At 42.7% G+C, this 22,023-nt stretch overlaps 1 protein-coding gene across 6 annotated transcripts in view; it reads left to right on the forward strand.

Annotated features, from left to right (window-relative positions):
- The first annotated feature begins 7,015 nt into the window (after nucleotides 1–7,015).
- The window catches only part of CDON (cell adhesion associated, oncogene regulated), a 98,352-nt gene continuing 83,344 nt past the window's right edge, over nucleotides 7,016–22,023 (forward strand). For 2 of the 6 annotated variants that reach the window (XR_015726974.1, XM_087868303.1), the window contains exon 1: nucleotides 7,703–7,972. The gene's annotated coding sequence lies outside the window, so the exon portion shown is untranslated. Of the gene's footprint in view, nucleotides 7,155–7,243; nucleotides 7,301–7,702; nucleotides 7,973–11,083; nucleotides 11,320–22,023 lie in introns of those variants that run through there. The other 4 variants (XM_087868301.1, XM_045798086.2, XM_045798085.2 and 1 more) reach the window with 4 other exon arrangements.

The following is a 22,023-nucleotide window of genomic DNA, read 5'->3' on the forward strand; positions in this document are numbered from 1 at the left end:
TTGAACTTTGGAACCCTTAGCAGAGAGGAAAAAGAAAGGCCCTAAACCAATTGACTTTCGATGGTCATTTTCCCTTCTCTTTGTCAGTTTTAAAGGGATGAATGGTTTTCTTATGCAAATAAGATCAAATAAAATCCAAAGCCATGACCCAAAGCAAAACATGTGAAATCACTGTTGAGTTGGAAAATGTTCCACAGACTGAGCCAGCTTGAGGATGATACCCTTTGACCCACCTCGCTGTAGCCCAAAGGGACACTGACATTTGCCACACCTATTAGATCATTTCTAGCCCAAGGATATTTTAGAGGCTTATAACATTAATGTGAATCGGTATCAAATCCAGACAGTAAGATTTAAGTTTCTAACATAAGCTATAATACAAAGATTAGTTATTATGATGACCCAAAGAATGAAGTCTTAAGGTCTTATTTACAATTCAAACCCTCCCTATGTGGCTCCAATTGTCTCACTAACTTCATCTCCCACTGCTCGTCTGCTCTAACCCCTGGGTCATGCCCTGTCTAGAGTCTTCTACATGCAATCCTGCTTTCACCGGAAGGAGGGGAATGGACCCTGGTTAGGAATGGACCCCATTTCTCTACTGCTGAGTCTTCCCCAGTCTCTGAGCTGAGGTTAAGTTCTCTTTCCTTCCTTTTTAAAAAAATGTTATTCATTCATTCATTCAGTCAGTCAGTCAGTCATTCATTTGAGAGAGAGATGGAGAGGGAGAGCGCATGAGTGTGCACAAGTGAGGGGAGGGGCAGAGGACAGAGGGAGAGGGAGAGGGAGAAGCAGCGTTCCCGTGGAGCAGCCAACCCACCACGGGGGGCTCCATCCCAGGATACTGAGATCATGGCCTAAGCAGAAAGCAGATGTCTTACTGACTGAGCCACCCAGGTGCCCCGTTCTCTTTCCTTCTTGAAGCCTTTCTTCCTCCATTTCAGTTGAAAGTTGTTTTTGTTTTGTTTTTGTTTTTTGTAGCGACCGTTTACTGAGGTCCTACCGTCCTTCAGGTACCGTGCTAGGAATTTGACACTTTATTTCACTTAAGCCTTGAAAGGCAGATACTATTTTCATAGTAAATTTTTGTTTTGTTTTGTTTTTTATATGTGACCCATTTACATGTTCAAAAATCAAAATGTTATAAACAGCTGTAAGTTAAAAAGTCTCAAGTTTATCTCCGTTCCTGTCAATACTATTTACCCACCTTCTTTCAGAGGTAATTATTTTTAAGTTATTCTTTAAATCCTTCCAGTGGTTCTCCATGCAAAACATCAGCATGGAAAATACATTTCCTTAGCTTCTCCCTCCTAACTCTATATACTGGGGCGTAACACTGTATACGCCATTCTGTGTTGACATCTCACTCCCTGTCCTCCTTTTCAGGACCTGTCCCAGAGTACTTTCTTTTGACATATAACATTGTATAAAAGCTGAAGGTACACAACACCATGATTTGATAGATGGATATATTGTGAAAAGATCCCCATAATAAGTTAACATCTATCACCTCACGCAGTTATACTTTTTCTTCTCGTGGGGAGAACATTTAAGATCTACTCTCTTAGCAACTTTCAAATACACAACACAGTGTTGTTCACTCTAGTCGCCATGCTGTATGTTACCTTCGCTGGACTTATTTATCTTAGGACTAAAAGTGTGTGCCTTTTGACCACCTTCACCCAATGCCCCCTCCCCCCACCCCGGTCTCTGGTAACCACCAATCTGTTCTCTGTTTCTATTAGTTCTATTACCTAGATTCCACACACAAGTGAGATCATCCGGCATCTGTCTTTCTGCGTCTGGTTTATTCACTTAGCATGAAGGTCCATCCATGTTGCTGCAAATGGTAGAATCCAGAGTACTTTCCGTAGAAACTCTCTAGAGTGTCTTTTTTTCTTTGTTTCGGCTGCATACTATTCCATCGTGTGGCTAGAAGTCCTCATGATGGACACTCGGGTTGTTTTTAATCTATCAAACAGTGTTGCAGTGATGGGCCTTGGCATGTAGCATTTTATGTGAGTGTAAGAGTATCTGTAGGATAAATTTCAAGACTGGAACCACTGGGTCAAAAGGTAAAAGCATGTGAAATTGTGGTAAATGTCATCAAATTGTCTTCCCTAGAGGTTGTACCATTTTTTATTCTCACCACCAGTGTATGAAAGTACGGCACAGGTATCACTATCCCCATTTTACATATGGGGAAACTGAGGCGCAGAAAAATAGAAGATCGTCGAGTTAATATTCAGGTGGGGACTCAAACTTGCACTCTGCTGCATTCTACTCACTGTTTATTACGTAGTTCTCTGTATTGTTACTTATTTTATGCAGAGATAGGCCCAATCCTTCTAAAGCTTTATGAACAGAAGTCCTGGGGTTCAGAGTCTCTCTAGGAAACGGGAATTGGGGCAATTAAGTCAGTGCCAGGTGAGAGTGAGGGCAAAGGGAAATGTGGTAGGAAAAGCTGGGAAACAAATGCAAGGTCACAGCTAGTCATTCAACAGGTGCTCTGGCTGGGCCACCAGGGATGCCTCAAGATGAGAGGTACTGAAAGCTACGGCCACTGGGTGGAGGAAGGGAGGAGGAATCTGTTGAGCTCCTCCGGGTCCTTCTCACATTCATGGGGGAGACACACCCACACGTTTAGTTGGGTCACCTGGCCTTCTCAGCAGATGCTGGGGGAGTGAGATCCCAAGTTTTGCAGGGTCCAGGAACAGCGGGAAGAGCCCCAGATAGGTCACTGTGGTAGCCAAGGGTCCTAGAGACAACGAGGCCAAGGGATCCTGAGGAAGTCCGTAAATGTATTTAAATCTAGACTCTTTCTTTCTTTCTTTCTTTCTTTCTTTCTTTCTTTCTTTCTTTCTTTCTTTCTTTCTTTCTTTCTCCCTTCCTTCCTTCCTTCCTTCCTTCCTTCCTTCCTTCCTTCCTTCCTTCCTTTCTTTCTTTCAAGATTTTATTTATTTATTTGACAGAGAGAGACAGCCAGCGAGAGAGGGAACACAAGCAGAGGGAGTGGGAGAGGAAGAAGCAGGCTCCCAGCGGAAGAGCCTGACATGGGGCTCAATCCCAGAACTCCGGGATCACGCCCTGAGCCGAAGGCAGACGCTCAGTGACTGAGCCACCCAGGCGCCCCAAATCTAGGCATTTTCTTATACCTCTTTAATTTAGTGCTTTCTGCCTAAAAGGTGCTCAATGAAAGTTTTGTAATTGACACATTAATTTGTAGTGATATTAATAAAGATAAATATTCTTATCGTGGGGAGACATTAACGGTACAGTAATCAAGAGTCCAGCCTCTAGAGCCAGGCTACCTGGGTCTGAACACAAGCTCTGACACTGACTAGGTGTGTGATCCTGGTCAGGACATCTCATGTTGCTTGGCCTCAAGTTTTCTCATTTGTAATATGGGACTAATGCTTAAAATAATAGTTGGCATAACAAGGGCTATATAAGCATTAACTATTATTATTATTATTATTATTATTATTATTATTATTATTATATCTAACGTTTATTCAGTGTTTGCTATGGCCAAGTACTAAGTACTTCACATGTTTTACCTCAGTTAATCTTTCTAGCAACCCTATGAAAGGAGGTCATATTATCAACCCTCTATGGGGTATTAATATCATCTCAATTTCAGAAATGATGAAAAAAAGACTCCAAGAGTTTAAATAACTGACCAAGACAAATGAGGTGGAGTCAGAATTTGATGTAGGTCTACTCAGTCTATGATGTTATTCCTGGAGAACCAGTCTTAACAGTTTTTAGCATTATAAAAGCACCCAATTCAGGCCTACAAGTCATTGACTGTACATCGTGTCACTTAAGCATCTATCCACCTTCCAGTCATTGTGGGCGGACTTGGGCATTTGGCTCCTGGTATTTCTTTTCACATTTCTCAGTCTCTTCACTATCTGCCCATCTCTCCAGCCCTGATCCCATAAATTAGGATGACCCAAAATCTCTACACCGCTTTCGCCACCGGCATCCATTAGCCTGCTAGAGCTAATTGTTACCTGGAACTTTGGAAATGGTGAACATAACCAAAGACCTGGTGGCTTTTTCCCTCCTCAATCTTGTAACAACTGCTCTTTAACCTCACAGAAATGTCCTTTTCTTTTATTTGACATCTTATTTGGGTTTATCATCCCTTCCCAGCTCACACCATGGATCCTAGGGTTGATGATTTAAATTACTTTCTTACCAATACCTTGTATTATTCTCCTCCTCCCACATCACCCAGCAAAGCTCCAGATTTGGATCAGCATTAGCTTTTCCCCTTGCACTTGAGTGGTTACCTTTCGATAGAGAAATCAGACAATCATGCAGATTCCTCCACAACAAATTCATGACCCCAACCTCAGCCAGGCTCTTGGCATCACTCCTTACTCCTGTGACCGAGTTTCAACTTTCAATTTGCAACTCTCATTTTTCCTAATGGCTATTCCAAACCCTCACCACTTTCCTCAAGCACCTTTTTCACTTTCCACACCTTGAATTCAGTAAACAACTTCCCTCCAAATTCATCAGGATAACTGAGGGCATTAGTTAGTGGAGTTTTAGAAATCCATCACCCTTGGCCACGACTTTATGAGGTCCCATAGTCTTCCTGAGGGGGTCACTTCTACTTTCATAGCATAAATATACTGCATGCTGATGACTTTCAAATCTCTATCTCCAGCTTGGACTTATCAATCTTGTGGACACATGAACATGGAAGTTCCACAGGGATCTCAAATTCAAAAGGCTCAAAATTGAACACACCATTGTTTCCCTAAAACCTATATTTCCTACAGGACTTTATGCTCTTCCCAGGTACCATGGGGGTAGGAGGCATGACCACCATCCACTCAAGCTGGAAGGCTGATGTCATCCTCGAGTTCCCTCTCTTCTTTCCACATGCAATCAGTTTCCAAGTCCTGCCAAACTTTCCTCTTGCTTCTGGAATCTCCCCTCTCTTCTCTGACGTTATTTTATCTTTGTCCCAGTGCAGTCTGTTCATCCAACTGGACAGTCCGGACAGCTTCTGAAGCTTCCAAATTTTTTTATCTCAGACTTGGCTCCGTCAGTCTATCCTCATCACTGCTGCTAGCTAGGTGATGTTTCTAAACACAGATCTGACCATATCAACTCCCATTTAAGATCCTGCATTGACTCCCTATTGCCTACAGGATGAAGTCCCAGCTTCTTGGCAGGACATGCATGGCCACCTGTGATTTGGCTTTAGCGTCATTCTGCAGTGCTTTCATTTACCAATCCCTACATAGCCCCTTACACTTTAACCACAGGGAAGAGTTTGCAGTTCCTGTGGGCTGCCTTGTTTCTCACTCCTATGCCTTTATTCATCATGTCCCCTCTGCCAAACTGCCCTTCCACTCCTTCACCTTTACCTGGGTAACTCCTACTATTCTTTAAGACTTAGTTCATGGGTCACTTCTTTTGGGAAGCGTTTCTTGACAAGTCACCCTCTGCTTCCCCCGAACTCCAGGCAGTGTTAGCAACACCGCCCTTGTGCTCCCACAGCTCCCTGTTCATTGCATTGAAGACATCTCAGTGTACTTACCCATTTATGTGTCTGGATCACAATTAGATTGTGAACTCTTTAAAGCTTGGGACTATGTCATATTTCTCTATGTACCTCTTTGCCTAGCAGTGGCATAGAGTAAGTGCTTAGTGTTTTTTTTTTTTTAAGATTTTATTTATTTGTTTATTTGTCAGAGAGAGAGAGCACTAGAGAGCACAAGCAGAGGAAGTGGCAGCCAGAGGGAGAAGCAGACTCCCTGCTGAGCAAGGAGCCCCATGCGGGACTCGATCCCAGGACCCTGGGATCATGACGTGAGCCGAAGGCAGCCGCTTAACGGACTGAGCCACTCAGGCGCCCCGCTCGATAAGTATTTTTAAAGTAAATGTTGAACAAATAAATGAGTGATCCATTTATGAAATACTATTTGATATGTGAAATGATTTCTCCACTTTATGAACAAGGCAGAAAGAGAGTAATCAGTATAATATACAACGCGATTATTTCTCAGTCTGATTATGAGCAACAATAGGTGTAGGGACAGTCAAATGGCTCCGCGAGATGGGGGGGGCCAGAGTCAATGGGGCCCCAAAAGAGAAACCTGAAGTGTCTGTAGTGTCAGCACTGTGGTGGCCGACGGCTAGGATTCCTACAGAGTGCCATGAGAAACCTGCAAGACCTCCATTCTATTCATACACAACTCTCTCAGTTAAACCTTCGTGTTTATAAGTTTTATTGGCTGAATGAAAAATCATTTACTATACCTTACGTTAATAACAGATAGATTTGTGATTTGAAGTAAAAAATGGGACAATGGAAAAACAAACTCGAGTTGCGGCTCATTTGCACCCCCCCCCCCCCCCCCCCCCCCCCGCAAACTGACTTTCTTAGGATCTAATGCTTTCACAGAGACCCTGGACAGAGCAAAAGCAGCAAATTCAACTGTTCCACCACCACTCACTTTCAAAGCATTTCTTTGTGGAAGCATTTCTTTACTTTCAAGTAAGAAAGTAGGGGAGACTGGTGTATTTCTCATAAGTTCAGTACTGAGTGTTTTTATTTTTATTTTCTTAAGTAGCCTCCACCCCCAGAGAAGAGCCCAACTAGGGGCTTGAACACACACCCTGAGATTAATATCTGAGCTGAGTCGAGGCTTAATAGATTCAGCCACCTAGGCACCCCAGTACTGAGTGTTACTTGACTAATAATGGTGGTAAAAAAAGAAAAGAAAAGAAAGGAACCGGTAGTAATAATAATTATTATAAAGAAGTCACAGTCCTCGAATGTCCAGTGAGTGGCAGGTACTTTTCACCAAATATCATACTTCTGCTTCACAACAACCTTGAAATAGAAATTATTTTTCCCTTTTTCTGTCTGAACAACCGAAGTTCAGTGAGCTCAAATAACTTGAGGCAGGTCCAAAGGACGGGCTGGGGAGACTCTGGGACCAAAGGCCACGTTAGCTCCACCAGGTGACACTGAGCCTCTCCTGGTCTCTGAGTTTTGGTACCTGCTCGCGTGTATGTGAGTGCTGGGCGGGATGAAGCGGTCTAAGAAACTAAACACTAAAAGTGCTGGAAAGGCTCAGGAGCCACACGCGGCGGGAAGCTGGAAGCAAGGCAGAGCCTAGGTAGAAGCCAAGAGGAGGGCTGGACTCGCGGGCTCCACGGAGAACTTAGGTAGCGGGGCGAGGGGCGGGGCCTGGGCGGGCAAACAGCGGAGCGTGGAGACCATTTGCGGACCGGGCAGAAATGCCGCCTCTCCCGGGGAAGCAAGGTGAGGGGAGAGTGAGCGCAGGCACTCTGGAGTCTCCGTGAGTTGCGGAGACAACTCATCCTCACTATCCTAAACCAAAGCAGAGACCGTACTCGACTTTCTTGGGGCGGCTTTCCCGTAGAGCAAGCGGGAAGGGGACTGGGAGAAGGTCCTGCTCAGAGCGCCCCCCTGCCCCCCGCAGATTGGTACGGCCCATCCCCCCGCCGCTGATCTGGCAGGCTGCGCGCGCACCCTCCGGCGGGGCGCGGGCCGGCGGGGCGCTGCGGCCTCCGCGGCCCGGTTCCCTCCTCCCGCTCCTCGCGTGCTCCTCGCTGGCCCAGCGCCCGCCTGTGACGCGCCCGCGCGCCTTGGCGGAGAGGAGCGCGGCCGCGGGGGCGCGCCCCGGTGGCTCCGCCCCCCCCGCAGCTCCCCTCCCCTGAGTCCCGGGTGCCCGGCTCGCGCGGCTCGGTGCGAGGAGAGCGGGGACCCCGCGCCAGCCCGCCCCTGCGTCCCCGCCCCGGCGTGCGAGGCGCCGCGCCCTCCTGCTGCCCTGCTCGGTGCATGGAGGGGCCCGTTCGGATCGCAGCCGCCGCCGCCGTAGCCGCCGCCAGCGCGCGGGGGATGACCTGGGGGTGGCTTTCGGAGCCGGCTGCCGCGCAGGAGGTCCGGGGACTGAGTCTGCCCCGCCAAGAGGTGCGGGGGTGGGCCCGCCGCAGGATCGGAGGGAGGGGTGGTCCGGGGACCCCGGGCTTGGGGGCCATGCGGCTTGGGCGCGGGAGGTCCGCGGGAGGGCAGGCCGGCGAGCCCCGGAGGGCGTGGGGGTCCCGGGCTGCGTGCGGGGTCTGGGAAGGGCAGCTGACGGATGCCCAGCGGGGAAGCTCCGACGTTCCGTGTTGTCTGGGACTCTGAGCCACCTCGTGGGAGGAGGCGGGGTGAGGTGTCAGTAGCACGATTAAATCTCTTTGACCATGATCCGCTGGGGCAGGTGAGATCCAGCATAGCCGGGAGTAAGGGGCGCCAGCACGTTTTCCCAAGGGAGCGGGGTCCCTCGGCTTTCTCAACCTCCATCCCGCAGAGCGCCGGTGAGAGACAGTGATTTATGTGTAGGGAGAAGCAAGAGAAATTTCCTGCACAATGTATCTTTCTCTGCCTTCACAGACTCAGTGACTTCCCAGCCCCAGGGAGTGTATTTTTCCTTCTCCTCTGTAAAGCTTTCTGTGGATTGCATTATCATTTGCTAAATACATTACAGCTCGCTATTTATTTCAGTCTGCAGCTTCCAGACCTTTGTTGCTTTCTCTCCACATCTAGGGATTTCAGTAATAAATCACTGAGAGGGATAGATAGACTCTCTCGCCCTTGCCTTCATTGTTCTTCCTAACCCCACCAAATCAGGTGGAAGGCTCTCCAAAAGGAGCGCTTCTCCAGAATGCCTGCCTTTTCTGGTCAGGACTACCAGAGGGTGGCAGGTGCTTTAAGGGCAGGCTGCTTTCCAACTGAGATCTAGAATTTAGGGAACATCATTAACAGAAAGGGAGCCCCTGTGTCCTAACACAAACACTTTGAGAAACAGAAAATTGAACCAAAAACTAACATGAGTTCATTCTCAGGGCAGTGGCCAGCAAAAATGAAAGAGGCCAGTTCTGTTTCCATGCCTCACTGATACCATTGCCCTCAGACTCCCAGCTGACACTTGGCATACCTAAAGGGCAGTGTCAAGGAGGAAAAGGTGGGGAGGGGAGCTGGAAAATATGTGGGTTTATTCTCAGTGTAATTCTAAGTATTCTATGACATTTTATAGCTCATTTTTAAAAAGTAGTCTATTTTAGCTGAAAATGGGGGGTTCAACTTTTAGGACAAGATGAAAGAAAAAATTTCTGGAAATTTTAAATTAGTGCTTAACTAGAAAGCATTCTTAGGAACCCAGAGAGGCACCAAATAACCGTCGTTTCTGTTATGCACATGTTGAAATAAACTGCCTCATACTTTAAGTTATATGAGAAGGATGGAGAAAACCTGTTTCATTTTGCAAAGACGTGCCCTGGGTGTGTGCTTGGCAGTGGGTAGAGCAGAAACGTTTATATTTCTATAAAAAACACACAAGTGTATATTGTTTAACTTTCATGCAAAAACTCGGATATATTATTTGGAAATCTGTCTTTGTTTGAATAGTTTAGTCAACCAGGAAAATCAGTTACTAGAGGTACTGTGCTATTGTTTGTGTAGTAACTCACTTGGGATGCTTTGATTGATTGCTATGGTTCTCATCAACCTCCTCTTCTGTGGAAAGTACTTAAACAGCTCTGACTCTCAAGCCGGGAAGTACAAAGAACCCTTAGGACTTGGAGCATACCGATGAAGCTTGTGTAGGTTGGCTTCTAAATCAGTCTTACGCCTTGCCTTCTTTGCAAGAAAGGAATTAAGTTCACTTTAAGATGGGACCCCCTCCCACTCCCATCAGCAAGGTATATATGAGATGGAGGCTTTGTGTGGGAATAGGAACGTTTGTCATGGGGGGCTCTGCCCTAAAGAGGGCAGGTAAAATTTGTTGACTAGTGCTCCTGCTTTTCTCTTTTCCACCTTGCCCTTATGCTCTCGTAACTTTCTAGATGATTTCATTTATGGGTTTGTCAAAATATAAGTTGAAGTGAAAATTTTCTTCTCTAAAAATATTTCTTTTGCACAAATTTAGACCAAAAATTGGTGATTATGTCTAAGCATATCCTGGGGAAATGATTTCAGGAATTCAACATTATCTTAGTGAAATGAGGCTGGGATAGGAAATTAAAATTAACTAATTGAAAAATTGGTTATTTATAACATGTAATTACATTAGCTATGGCCTTGTAATTAGCATTTACTATGTAGAAGAATAGATAAGACAACACTTCAGAAGAGCCGATGAGTTGTCTACCAGGTAGTCTTTCTGTAGATATATGATCTTACTACTTAATAGGAACTAATTAGATTAGACAGAGAATTTGGAGTCTGGTTGCTAAATAGATTGCTTTGAAGGACTTGATTTTATGGTGAGTTTTGATGAGTGCTTTTTTTTTTCCCCAGAAGTTTTATTAACTTGGATTGAATTAGAGAATGTTTTATTGTTTTTATTCAAGATTTTATATTGCATGTAAACATTCCATTTATTTATAAACATTCCATTTATAAATTTTTGTTGTGTATGTGGCACCAATTCACTTTTAAGAGATGGAGGAGGAGGGCTTTGCTTCTTCTCAATTAAGATTAAAAGATGATATATGGAATATCTTTTATGTCATTTTAAAAATATTGGATTACAATTAAGTGAAAAACTGGTTTGTTGGTTTTTTTATTTTATTTTTTTATTTTTTTAATCCTTCAAGTTTTTCGTCATTGTTTGTTCTCTTTCCCCCATTGTCAGGCTTAAAACATACAGTATCATTGTTATCTGTCCCCTGAATAATGGTCCTGAGGTGATATTATTAATGTGGCTTTTTAAAATCAAACTAATTATACTTGCCTAAAAGAGCCACATGTGTGTGATTCTAGCTGCCTGGTGCCTTTTGAGAGCCCGGGAGACAAGCTAGTGAATAGAGCTGAAAATTCATTCTGTATTTGATTAAATGGAACAGACTCGCTGCTCCTTACCCCAGCAGGGGCTATGAGATCTCTTGATCCCCGAAGCGGCTCCAGGACCCTGGGAATTCCATTAGCGAGCACCTGAGGAATTTCTGCCCTGCAGTGCCTTTTTTGTATGTGTGTATGTGTGTGTGTGCAGAGGGAGTGGAGCTGAGTGGTGATGGGGCGGTGGAGGGAGGGGGGCGGAGAGAGGCTACGTTAGAAGACTCCATATGTTAGCAGATCTAAAATCAAGGCATGACTTAACAGCTTATCTTGTAAGAGAAAAGCCCAACCCGAAGGCAGAGTGCTAGTCAGGACTTTCTTCCAAGCAGGCTGTGTGGGGATGTGTTTTTACCACTGAACCGAGTGCCACTGTAAGTACAGAAAGTCACTTCTCTGCTTTCCCTCCGAAGCACAAGCATATACACGTTGCAGCCTTGGTAAGTTTTCTCTGAATGATCTTTTGATAAATAATGTAAAATTGCGTTACAGTTTGGCTTTGCCTGGAAGGACTGTTGTATTGTTCTAATAACTTTTTAAACTGAGAGCAAAATCAGACTTCTATGGGAAGCCAGTTGCTATGCAGAGATGAAATGCTCATTCGAATGGGCATATTTTAGTGTGCTCTTTTGTTTTTATATGATTTTGTTGCATTCTTGTTACCTTAGTATAGAATTTAAATTCGTGGAGCGTGTGTGTTTCTTTCTTGTTGTCTTTTTGAGAATTCTGATTTTTAGTACCTTTGAAGGCATTGCTCTGCAGAACTCGCTAGCAGCCACAAGTAAATGAAAATATATCTACCAAAAATATTCTGTAAAATCTTTGGAGCAAAATTTTTGGTAAACCTGAGTGTGTCTTCCTCCCCTGCCCCCCCCCCCCACAGCTGCCCCAAATAATTTTTGGATACAAACATTTTTCAGGATATTAGTCCAGTTTGGTGCTTGTGTACTTTTCCAGGAGGAGTAGGTCTGAATCTTGGATGGTATCGTTCATTGATTTTCATATTCCGAGAAGAGTTAAAACATGACTGTGAATTCCAGTTCTAGTTTTCAACCGATGCACACTGAATGCTGTAGCTTATTCGACGGTCAATTTGATATATTTTGTTTCTGATTAAAATCATATCGTGTCACAGTGCTTTCCATCCTGCCACCATGTCGTCGTCTCCCAAATTCTCCTCACAATGCAGAGTGCTGGGAAAATACAGCAGCCTTTTAAGAGACTACGTTTAAGTCTTTCCCACCTTAATCCCGAGTCTCCCTTCTCTGGTTCAGCCACATTGAAAGGACTCTCGAATGGATTGAAGTAAACACTAAAGTCAGCAGCGTGCCTGTCTTGGTTCACAGTTGTTCGCCCTCTTTTGCCGTGTGATATATATTGATGGCCAGAGAGCATATAAAAATCTACTGCAAAGTACATTTTGTTCTGCTGCATGTCACTTGGAATGTGAGTGGGGACTTCAGCTCTGAAGAGCCAGCGATGTGCCTTTCAATCATAGAATGAGGGAGCGGTGAAGTCCCTTGTGTCCGAATTCAGAGGGGAAAGAGCTAGCCACATTATGACTGAATTGAGATATATTCTGCTTTCTGTTCTGTTGCTTACAGCCGCATGGTCGGTTTTATTTTTAGATTACCGTACTGCAAACAGAATGAAAAAGTTGACACATAAAGTTTGCTTTTCTGCTACATGTTCTTGTTAGAGACCAGCTCACTTTTTTTTTTTTTTTTTCATTTATGTGAGCCAGGGCAGTGAGCTTGACCGAAATCTTCGTTTCGTCATCTGTAAAATGGGGATAACAATAGTATCTCTTACCATGGTCCTGGGGATTCCATGGGATAATGAAAGTAAATGGCTTGAGTATACTAACACGTCTCTGAGGGTTAGCTTCTGTTACTTTTGGTAACTCTTCCTGTACAAATTAGTCTATGACTTTGATCCAGAGTAGTTTCTTTGAAGTACTAACTAGTAAGGAGTTCTCGGAAGTTAGTGGTTTGGGTACACGCGGCTGCTGTAGTTGTAGTATGCTACCATTTGCTTAATTTTGCAGTTGAACTGAAAAGGCACTTGGAAACAATGTTGCATTTTTCTAATTGATTGTATAATATAATAATGTACATGAGTATATAGTTAATATACACTAAGCGAACAGCTAGGCGAAGTTTTACATATGCACGTATGTGTGTTAACTGTTACCCAGATCGGGATCTAGAATATTTCTTTCACCTCGGAAGCTCCTTGGTGCCCTTCCCAGACCACCCTGCCTCCCCCAGCAGGCAGTCACTGTTCTTACTAGTCCCACCGTACGTTAGTTTGGCCTGCTCTCAAACTATATTTATAAAAACAGATTCATATGGTGTATACTTTTATATCTGCTTTCTTACACTGCTCATTATGTCCGTGAGAGTCATCTGTGTTATTGTATGTGGTAGTAATTTGTGCTTTTTAAATTGTTACAGCATCTTTGGTATGTTTTGAAATTTGTAGTACATTTTTTTGGCACATTGGGTATGTGCCCATTGGGAAAAAAGAAAATAGAACCTCTTCCTAAATTAATTGACAATCAGATCCTCGTGGCTAGCTTAGAAAAATTACCATGACCTTATTTTTGTACATAAAATTGGGTGAAGGTAATATAAATCCTCTTAGTCACAATTACATTAAGCAAATCCATCGATAACTGTGTTCTTTTGTAGGCGTGTGTGTATTTTTTATTTTTTTTATATAATTTTATTTTTGAGATAGAGTGTCTGAGTGGGGGGGGGTAGAGGGGAAGGAGAGAGAGAATCTTAAGCAGCCTCCACACCCAGCTCAGAGCCTGACACGCGCGGAGCTTGCTCTCACGACCTGAGCTGAAATGAAGCGTTGAATGCTTAACGGACTGAGCCACCTACGTGCCCCTTGTGTGTGTGTGTTTAGAAGGGAAGAAAGAGACCCTCAAAGCAGAGAAGAAGGACCATCTAAGGTAGCTTACATCTTTTGTACTTAGCATTTAATCCATAATCAATACTTGGAAATGTACAGAAAAAAACCACTAGCCCGGCATTGGCGCGATACTCTTTTAGAAGAAAGCACAACAGCACAATGTTCTTTTGGAAAACACACCCAAAATGGAAGAAAGTGGAGCTAAGATGTTGTTACGTTACAGAAAAATTTTGAAGAACAGGACTGTACCCACTTCAGGGAGAAGGTTTTGGCTTCTTACTTGCTGTCAGACAATGCCTATATGTTTAAAGTTTCTGTCCGTGTTGTTGGAATTCCCCAGTGTGCTAAATAAAATTTATTTCACCAAACAGTGAAACGAGAATACGAGGTGATGTCCCTGAATTAGAAGGCCGCTTGTTTGTTTCTTAAATTCTGGAGGGGGTTGTGGTTGAGGTAAATAGCTTGTATGTCTGTTTTTGGAAATGTTGAGGAAGGATTTTCTGGATCTGCTTGAACACAAGCCACTTCTCTCTCAGGAGATGTTGTATTTTTCAGCTCTTGTAATTTTATGAAATCTTATTATTTCGTACTCCTTGACACGAGGTCATTCTTCACATACAGCCATGTGTAGGGATGGGTTCCCCGTACTCCAGAGAGGCAAGTGGTCCCCTTTTCTTCTTAGATCAGCAGTGGCCCGGATTTCGGGGGTGGGGTGGGGAGAGTTGAAATAGTGATATATGTTTCCTCTTTTGTCCCGTAGGGGTGCTCAAAAGATGCAGATCTTGGTTCAATAGAAGGAAGAACCGTGACAAATAGGACTGCCTCATGATAGGAGATGCTCTTTTGAGGGGCCATGAGCTCCTATTCCTAGACATTTGCTGAAGACACTGTGGACGGATCTCTTCCTTGGGTGAGAGATTGAACCACATGACCTCTAACGGCCCTTGCAGTACTAAGACCCCACGAAATGGGGTTTTCTGAAGGAGTGACTCTACACTAACCCATCCATGAGTCATTTTGGAGGGAGAAAAATATGTTACACATTTCCAAACAGCCACTGAAGAAATCCGTTTTCTCAAACCAAACCTAGTTTAAAGTTGAGGACTGCCTCTACTTGGCTGCTCTTTTTTTTTTTTTTTTTTAAAGATTTTATTTATTTATTCGACAGAGATAGAGACAGCCAGCGAGAGAGGGAACACAAGCAGGGGGAGTGGGAGAGGAAGAAGCAGGCTCATAGCGGAGGAGCCTGATGTGGGGCTCGATCCCAGAACGCTGGGATCAAGCCCTGAGCCGAAGGCAGACGCTTAACCGCTGTGCCACCCAGGCGCCCCTTGGCTGCTCTTTTTACTTTAAATATAATTCTTTGTTTATCATTAATAAGTAAATGTCAGATTTTCTTTATTACTTGAGAGAAAGTAGGAACTTTTCCAATCGTCTAAATCTGTAAGTGTCAGGCACAATAATGCTTTACAAGGATAGTATTTGCTACCTTTTTATGGAGGGGCATATCTGAGAACGTCCTTGAGGCCCTCTCCTGGCCCAGTTATTTCTTCACTCTGACAACAAATGTACAGTCAAAATGCATAAATATATATCTTTGCTCTCTGCCTTCTCTCCTCCACCCTACTTTTCTATACTTGAATTTCAAGAGAGAGATAACTCGGGGGGAAACGGCCAATACTAGTGACTTATCCCATCAATAAAACTGTATTTGGGGCATTTTCTGAGGTCCAAGGTTATTTAATCCAACCATGTACACATCTTGTATCTGTAAATGTATGTTAGTAATGGATATTTAGAATGATTGAAGGGGGTGTAGAATCCTGAATCACCACAAAATAGTATCTTCCCTATTTTATAAAGCAGAAAAGTATAGTAGATTGAGTTTTTACAGTTTTGTGTTTATGTTCACACAATAACCCTCCATGGCCTCCCTGGCTCTAAGCAGGTCTCTCTCATCTCTTCTCTATTACCGCTACCTTTTACCCCTCCAGTGTTCTTTTTAAAATTTGGGAGAGGGATGGGAAGAGAGTCAGAATGTGAGACCAAAAAGAACCAGTTAAATGTCACATTATTACTGGGATTCATGCATGATGTTTTAACACTTTCATTTTTTTCTTTAAAATTTTTTTTCTTTTTAAAATTTTAAATGGGTGAAGTTTTAAACAATTCTTTATATTTAAAATGTGTATTTTTCTTCCATGCAACACTTGGTGTCTAGAGAGCTGATGTCAAGTCCTGTCTGTTTTTAGGATACTCAGCATTGCAGGTGTTCTGTTGGAAATATAGGTACTAAAAAGTGCATTCTGGCTTCAGTCTCTTGCCAGGGAAGTGCCTGACAGTTACTGGCTTTTTATGGTATCAGAGTAAAAGTAATTAGTATTCTCTATTTTACTATAATTTGATATCCGTTCATTGAGTCATTGTACACACTGGCTGGTCGGAGGTAAATTTGGCAAGGGGGACAGATGTTTAATGGATAAAATACTATTTTATCAGGCCACGAAATTACTGTAATGACATCAGAACTTGGCAACCTCTTTTATTCCAATAAAAACAAAAATAGCATCATAAGCTAGGGATAAGACATTTTTCTTGTCCATTTATTTTGGCTTATTTTCATGGTTTTGGCCTCAGGGTGTGTATATAACCAAATAACAACACAGTGAGTAACAGGCAATAAGAATTAGGGAGTGAACATAGTTTCAGCTGAAACGGACATGCTGTTGATCGCTCACCTCTTTATACTGTTCCTCTCAGTTTGGCGACTAGGAGAGCATGAGGTGGGTACGAGGAATCCTCATCCGTAAAGTGGAGTTACACTTCATTCTTTGGCTTAATATGACCTCGCTTGCAATGTGTTGGAAAAGTTTGATGATTGGCTTATAAAATCGTCAAGTGACGGTGAATGTCTGGGCGTGATGACAAATGTGACAGTACAGTTTTGTAGAGAAGGTGCTGTTTAATCCTTTTTATAATCACCCCTAAAATAACATCGTGTTACCAGTTAATTCAGTTTGATTGAATATAGTGTTTTCTCCTGCCTGTTTTACCCTGTTCACTCCTGTTGTGAAATTAGATTTTTAGATGTTACCTTGATTTTTTAATTTATTTTATTTTATTATTTTATTTTTTTTTAAGATTTTATTTATTTATTTGACAGAGAGAGAGATAGCCAGCGAGAGAGGAAACACAAGCAGGGGGAGTGGGAGAGGAAGAAGCAGGCTCTCAGCGGAGGAGACTGATGTGGGACTCGATCCCAGAACGCTGGGATCACGCCCTGAGCCGAAGGCAGACGCTTAACGACTGAGCCACCCAGGCGCCCCAACCATGATTTTTTTAAAAAGATTTATTTATTTGAGAGAGAGAGAGAGATTGGGCGCGGGGGGGGGGGCAGAGAGGGAGGGAGAGGCAGAAGCAGGCTTACACTGAGTGCAGAGCCCATGAAGGATTCAGTCTCAGGACCCTGAGATCAGGACCTGAGCTGAAACCAAGAGGTGGACACTTAACCAGACATGCCACCCAGCTCATATACCTGGATTTCAGTTTGGTGTCCAGGCATCTCAGCAGTAGGTCCAATAGATCCAGACATTACTAAATAGTGAGAAGACACTTTCATTGTTCTTGCTTGAGTAGAACCATACTGAAGTCTGGCTATTACGTGCTGTCCGTGATTTACCTTGTGGGTTCATCTTACTGTGATCACCTTTTTAAACAAGCTCATTTTGTTTCTTCCATTAAATCTTGGCTGTTCATTAAATCCAAAATGGAATTACGGGTGTAGTTTTACAGTAAGGAGGATTGTAGTTCTGATGGGTTAAAGTATGTTTCAAAACTAATTTTTTTAAAAGATTTCTTTATTTATTTGAGAGAGAGAGCACAGAAGGAGAGGGAGAAACAGCCTTCCCACTGAGCAGGGAGCCGATTCTGGGGAGCTCGAGACCGGACTCAATCCCAGCGCCCTGGGATCATGACCTGAGCTGAAGGCAGACACTTAACTGACTGAGCCACCCAGGTGCCCCAAATCTAATTCTAAGTAGATACTTATACTTAATATGTTTTCAAGTCGTATTATAATTTGATTAGAATGGTTCTGATCTCTTCATCCGATCTTTTGATTCCTATTTATTGATGGTTAGGCATATTTTCTTTTTTTATGGTCAAATCCTTTTTGAGATTAAAGTAAAAAAATCAAAGTTCTACCCTGAATTTCGGATTCCAAGCTCTAGTCATCGTGTTTTAGATTTGTATTTTAGTTGGATTTCTCTTTTAAAAGAAATCATTTTTTGTTTTGTTTTGACATGTAGACCTATATAGGTCTTTCATATAATTTTCATTATACGTTTTAGAGCTAATTTTTTTTTTAATCCCGTGGCTAACTAAAGCCAATGTTGAGTCATTATAAGATGGGTTGTTAACTGTGGTCTCCTGTTAGGCTAGCAAACACAGTAGTCATTATTTGTTACTTCTTTTGTGTTTGAGGATGCATTTTAAAAGAGCTATTGTCATAGTGGTTAGGTCTTAAAATAATTTCACATTTGTTACTATGACAGCAGCCACAGTGGGGTTTTTAATCATACAATCCAGCTTGTGCGGAGATTCATATCAGTGTTCTGTGGCATCAAATAAATTTTAGCCCTGGGATTTGACTACATACATCTTACTGTTGTCAGTAGGGATTCTTGTAGCCAGCTCCCAAAGTGGGTGTCTCAGTGTGACCCTTCCAAGTCTGGGCTGTAGCCCACCCCACATGAAAATAACATAAATGTTTTAAAGAGAACTTGTCAGTGCTTTACTTATTTTGGGATCTCTCTTTGAGATAGGAGATAATCAGGGGAAAGATAAGGAAATGATTAACCCTGTAGGACAAAGATCACGTGCGTGTTTTCTTAGCTAGCTGTACGTAGGTACAGAATACTTAATTAGTTGTGATCACAGATGTCAGCTGGTCATGGAATCAAGTCAACGGGCACCACCTATCAAACAAACTCCCGAGGCTTTCAACACACTAGGAAGAGAAGCTGAGTTTTGAGTTTTTCATTCATTTCTGCAATTAAGGCTTTTTTTCCCCCTTCATGCTGAAATGTGAGTTTTCTGGCAAAAAATCCTTCCACTTGACATTTAGTAGGCAAATGAAGTCCCTATTTACTTGTAAAAGTTCCTTCTAATTCACTGAGAAATACTAACCTCTTTAGTGTCTGATTTACCTGGAGTGAATGTACGGCCCGTATCCTGGGGCACCTGTACAGTAAGGAACGTGGCGACAAAGGACTGGCGTATTGTTTTTGCAGACTGGGACCCTTGTCTGTTTGGGTGCCCTGCAGACATATAAGAATGGTGCCTCCAAAGAAAGGACTGGGAAAGCAAAGGACTGTCCCGTCTGGTGTTGCATGCACAGGAGGGTGTCAGCGGAACTGTCACAACCCGCTGTTCACTTAGCTCCTTGTGGAGGAGTGGCCCGTTCCAACAATTACTACTCCTGTCTCGTGGTTCTTTCTATTCCATACACAGAATTAATTGTCTCCTGTTTCTGATGGTGATCATTTCTTAAATAACTTTTAGCCCTTTGTACTTTGCAGAGTGTTTTACAGATTTGGTGTGTGTTTACTCTTCTGCTGAAATACATGAGGTAGTAAAATTTTCATGAGAATGGAAACCATGAAGACAATACCTGATGGAGCGTGAGTATCAGGTACAAGAGTTTTAACATAGCTCAGAGTTAGATGGTCTTTAAAATCTCTCGAGTGTTGGGAAAGGAGGTCCTTTGAAACTGTAGTCTTTCTTTTTAAGCTTAAAGTAGGTTATAATTGCACACTTGTCTGTGCTTAGGAATAGAATAAAATACTTCCAAATTGGTTATCTTTTTTCTCTTTGACATTTCTAAACCACAGACTCTGCATTATACGTTCTGTTGACCTAAGGGGAGTTACGGAAGTGAATTTGGCCTAAGGTAAAATTGATTCCCTGGTGTCTTGGATTTTCAAACTCTCTCCTTTACAGAGGTCACTTTATTTTTATTTCTAGCGCAGAGATCCTTGCTTTCTAGCACATTTCTTTAGAGCGGGTACTCGGGTGCTTAAAAATTCCATAATGGAATGTCCCAGCTGAAAATGAAGTTTGAAAGCCCTTTCCAATTCTGGGTAAGTAAGCAAAATAGCAAAGGGGGCTTTTTAGAAATAAATGTCATTTTATATTTGTGTCTTTGATTATGGAATGAATATAAAATCTAAATTGATATGCTCTTTCTCTTACCAGTTGTTTCACGATACCCCTGTATCCAAAACATGACGGACGCTATCGAGACATAATTTGGTTTTTCATTTCTTGGATATGTAGGAAAATGAATTCAAGCTTTGCGGTTTTAAGCGAGCCTTTTAATGTTGCTCTGGTCAGTTAGTTATTTCCCTTTAGTTTTGTATCCCTGTATCATGTTGGCTAAAACAAATGTTAACGCTAAAGCATTTAGTGACAGCCAATTTGTGTCATTTCTGTGAAAATCAAACCAGTTGTTAACTATTTGATGAAATGGTTTAAAAATGGTTTTGATGACCAGATTGAGAAGGCAAGGAAGAAACGTAGATATTCTTAAAGGCAAATCTTGCCCCTCCTCCTTCATCGGAGTGAAGAGTGAGTTGTAATACCAACAGAGACCAGCTCCCAGTAAGAGGTGTGAGGCTGTTTATTTTCACTCTGGAGATGTATATACTACAGAAGGGAAACTCTGGCCTTGCTTAACCCAAGCAAGTCATTACTTATCTGCGATCTGGCAAGCAACTTGATTAAAGTTGACAGAGCTCATATAATATCAGAACCAGGCCCTCTTAATGATTGATGAAGCTTGTCTGTAAGTCGTTTTTTTTTTTTTTTTAAAGGAGAAAAGCTGAACAAGAATGAATACTTGTTCAGCTCTCTAATTACCAAGTATAAGCCAAGTCAATAATGTAGTTTTGTCTCTAGCGACTAATATGTATTAATTTGTATGTTGTTTTTTAGGTAATGATTAAGTGGCTTCAAAATAACAATTTTACGTCGGCAGGTTAATTTGGCTTTTACATGATTAAATTCTTGAAATTTTAGAGTTCCTGCCTCATACTTTTAACATCTTTTAAACGTGGTTTTCTTTGATGTTTCTTTGATATTCCTTAGTGGAAGTTATAACCAATAAAGAATTTTCCTCTTTGTTGTCTTATGAAATTGAGTTATTTGGAAAAGTCTTCGGCTTTAATTTTAATTTTTTCGACCCCTTGCTCTCTAACTGTATGAAAATGGTTTGGACAATTGTCATAGCGTATTTAGGCCATGGAGTCTTGGTGGCTCATTTCTTTGCTGCGTTGTTTCTTATTCTCATTCCCAACAGATTGATAGTGTGACTTGAATGTGCCCAATGTTCTTGCGATGCTTTAAACCAGAATTCTATATATGGTGCTGAGCCCAGCTAATGAAGACCATTGTTCCTTGTCATTCATATGCTGCCTAGTAGACAGTCAGTATAGGACTGGCAGACACCTCCCCCGCCCTTACACCTTGTTTTAAGTAAACTTAGCATGTGCAGTTTCCGGATTAATGAAACAGTTGAATTGAGGGTGAGTTAGTTTTCTGTAAATGGAATTTTCTTAACCTGGGAACTGTCAGGCATTGTATCGTAAGGGTTTGGACGAGGGTAAGCTCAGGAGTGTGAGTACCTGGTGTCAAAGCCAGATTCCACTGTAGACTCGTGACACAGCCTCCCTGGGCTTTAATTTCTTCACCTGCATGACGGTAATGAATGAGAGCCCATCAGGCTCTTGGGCTCTCTCAGTTAGTGTTCGGACAGTGTGGTCAGTGTGTGGTCGGTGCTCCTGGAGGGTGAGAGTTGCTGCTCTGATTGTTAGAATTGCTCTCTTCGAGGTGGGGGTTTGTATTCACAAAATAGGATGTTATTTGTGACATCGCTGAATTAGACTGTCAAATCGAAATCAAATGAGTGGGGGTTAAGCTCTGGGGAGCTACAGATGTGGGAATAAGCTAGGATTGATGATATGTTTCTGGTTTTGGATTGGCTAGAACCTGGCGCAAAGCGAGGAGAGCTGGTAGGTGAGTGCTATGAGCGTTAACGGGGAACTTTTGGGTAAATTTCTCGGAATCTCCAAATAACTGCACACCGTTTGACTTTTGGGGCCTGAATGTTCAATTTTGTGACTTTGAGATCTCCCCTTTCTCCTCCCTGTCTCCCCAAACTCAAT

The sequence above is a fragment of the Ursus americanus genome, chromosome 16 (genome assembly GCF_024610735.1).
Source record: "Ursus americanus isolate L20-20 chromosome 16, mUrsAme1.1.p, whole genome shotgun sequence".
Taxonomy (NCBI): domain Eukaryota; kingdom Metazoa; phylum Chordata; class Mammalia; order Carnivora; family Ursidae; genus Ursus; species Ursus americanus.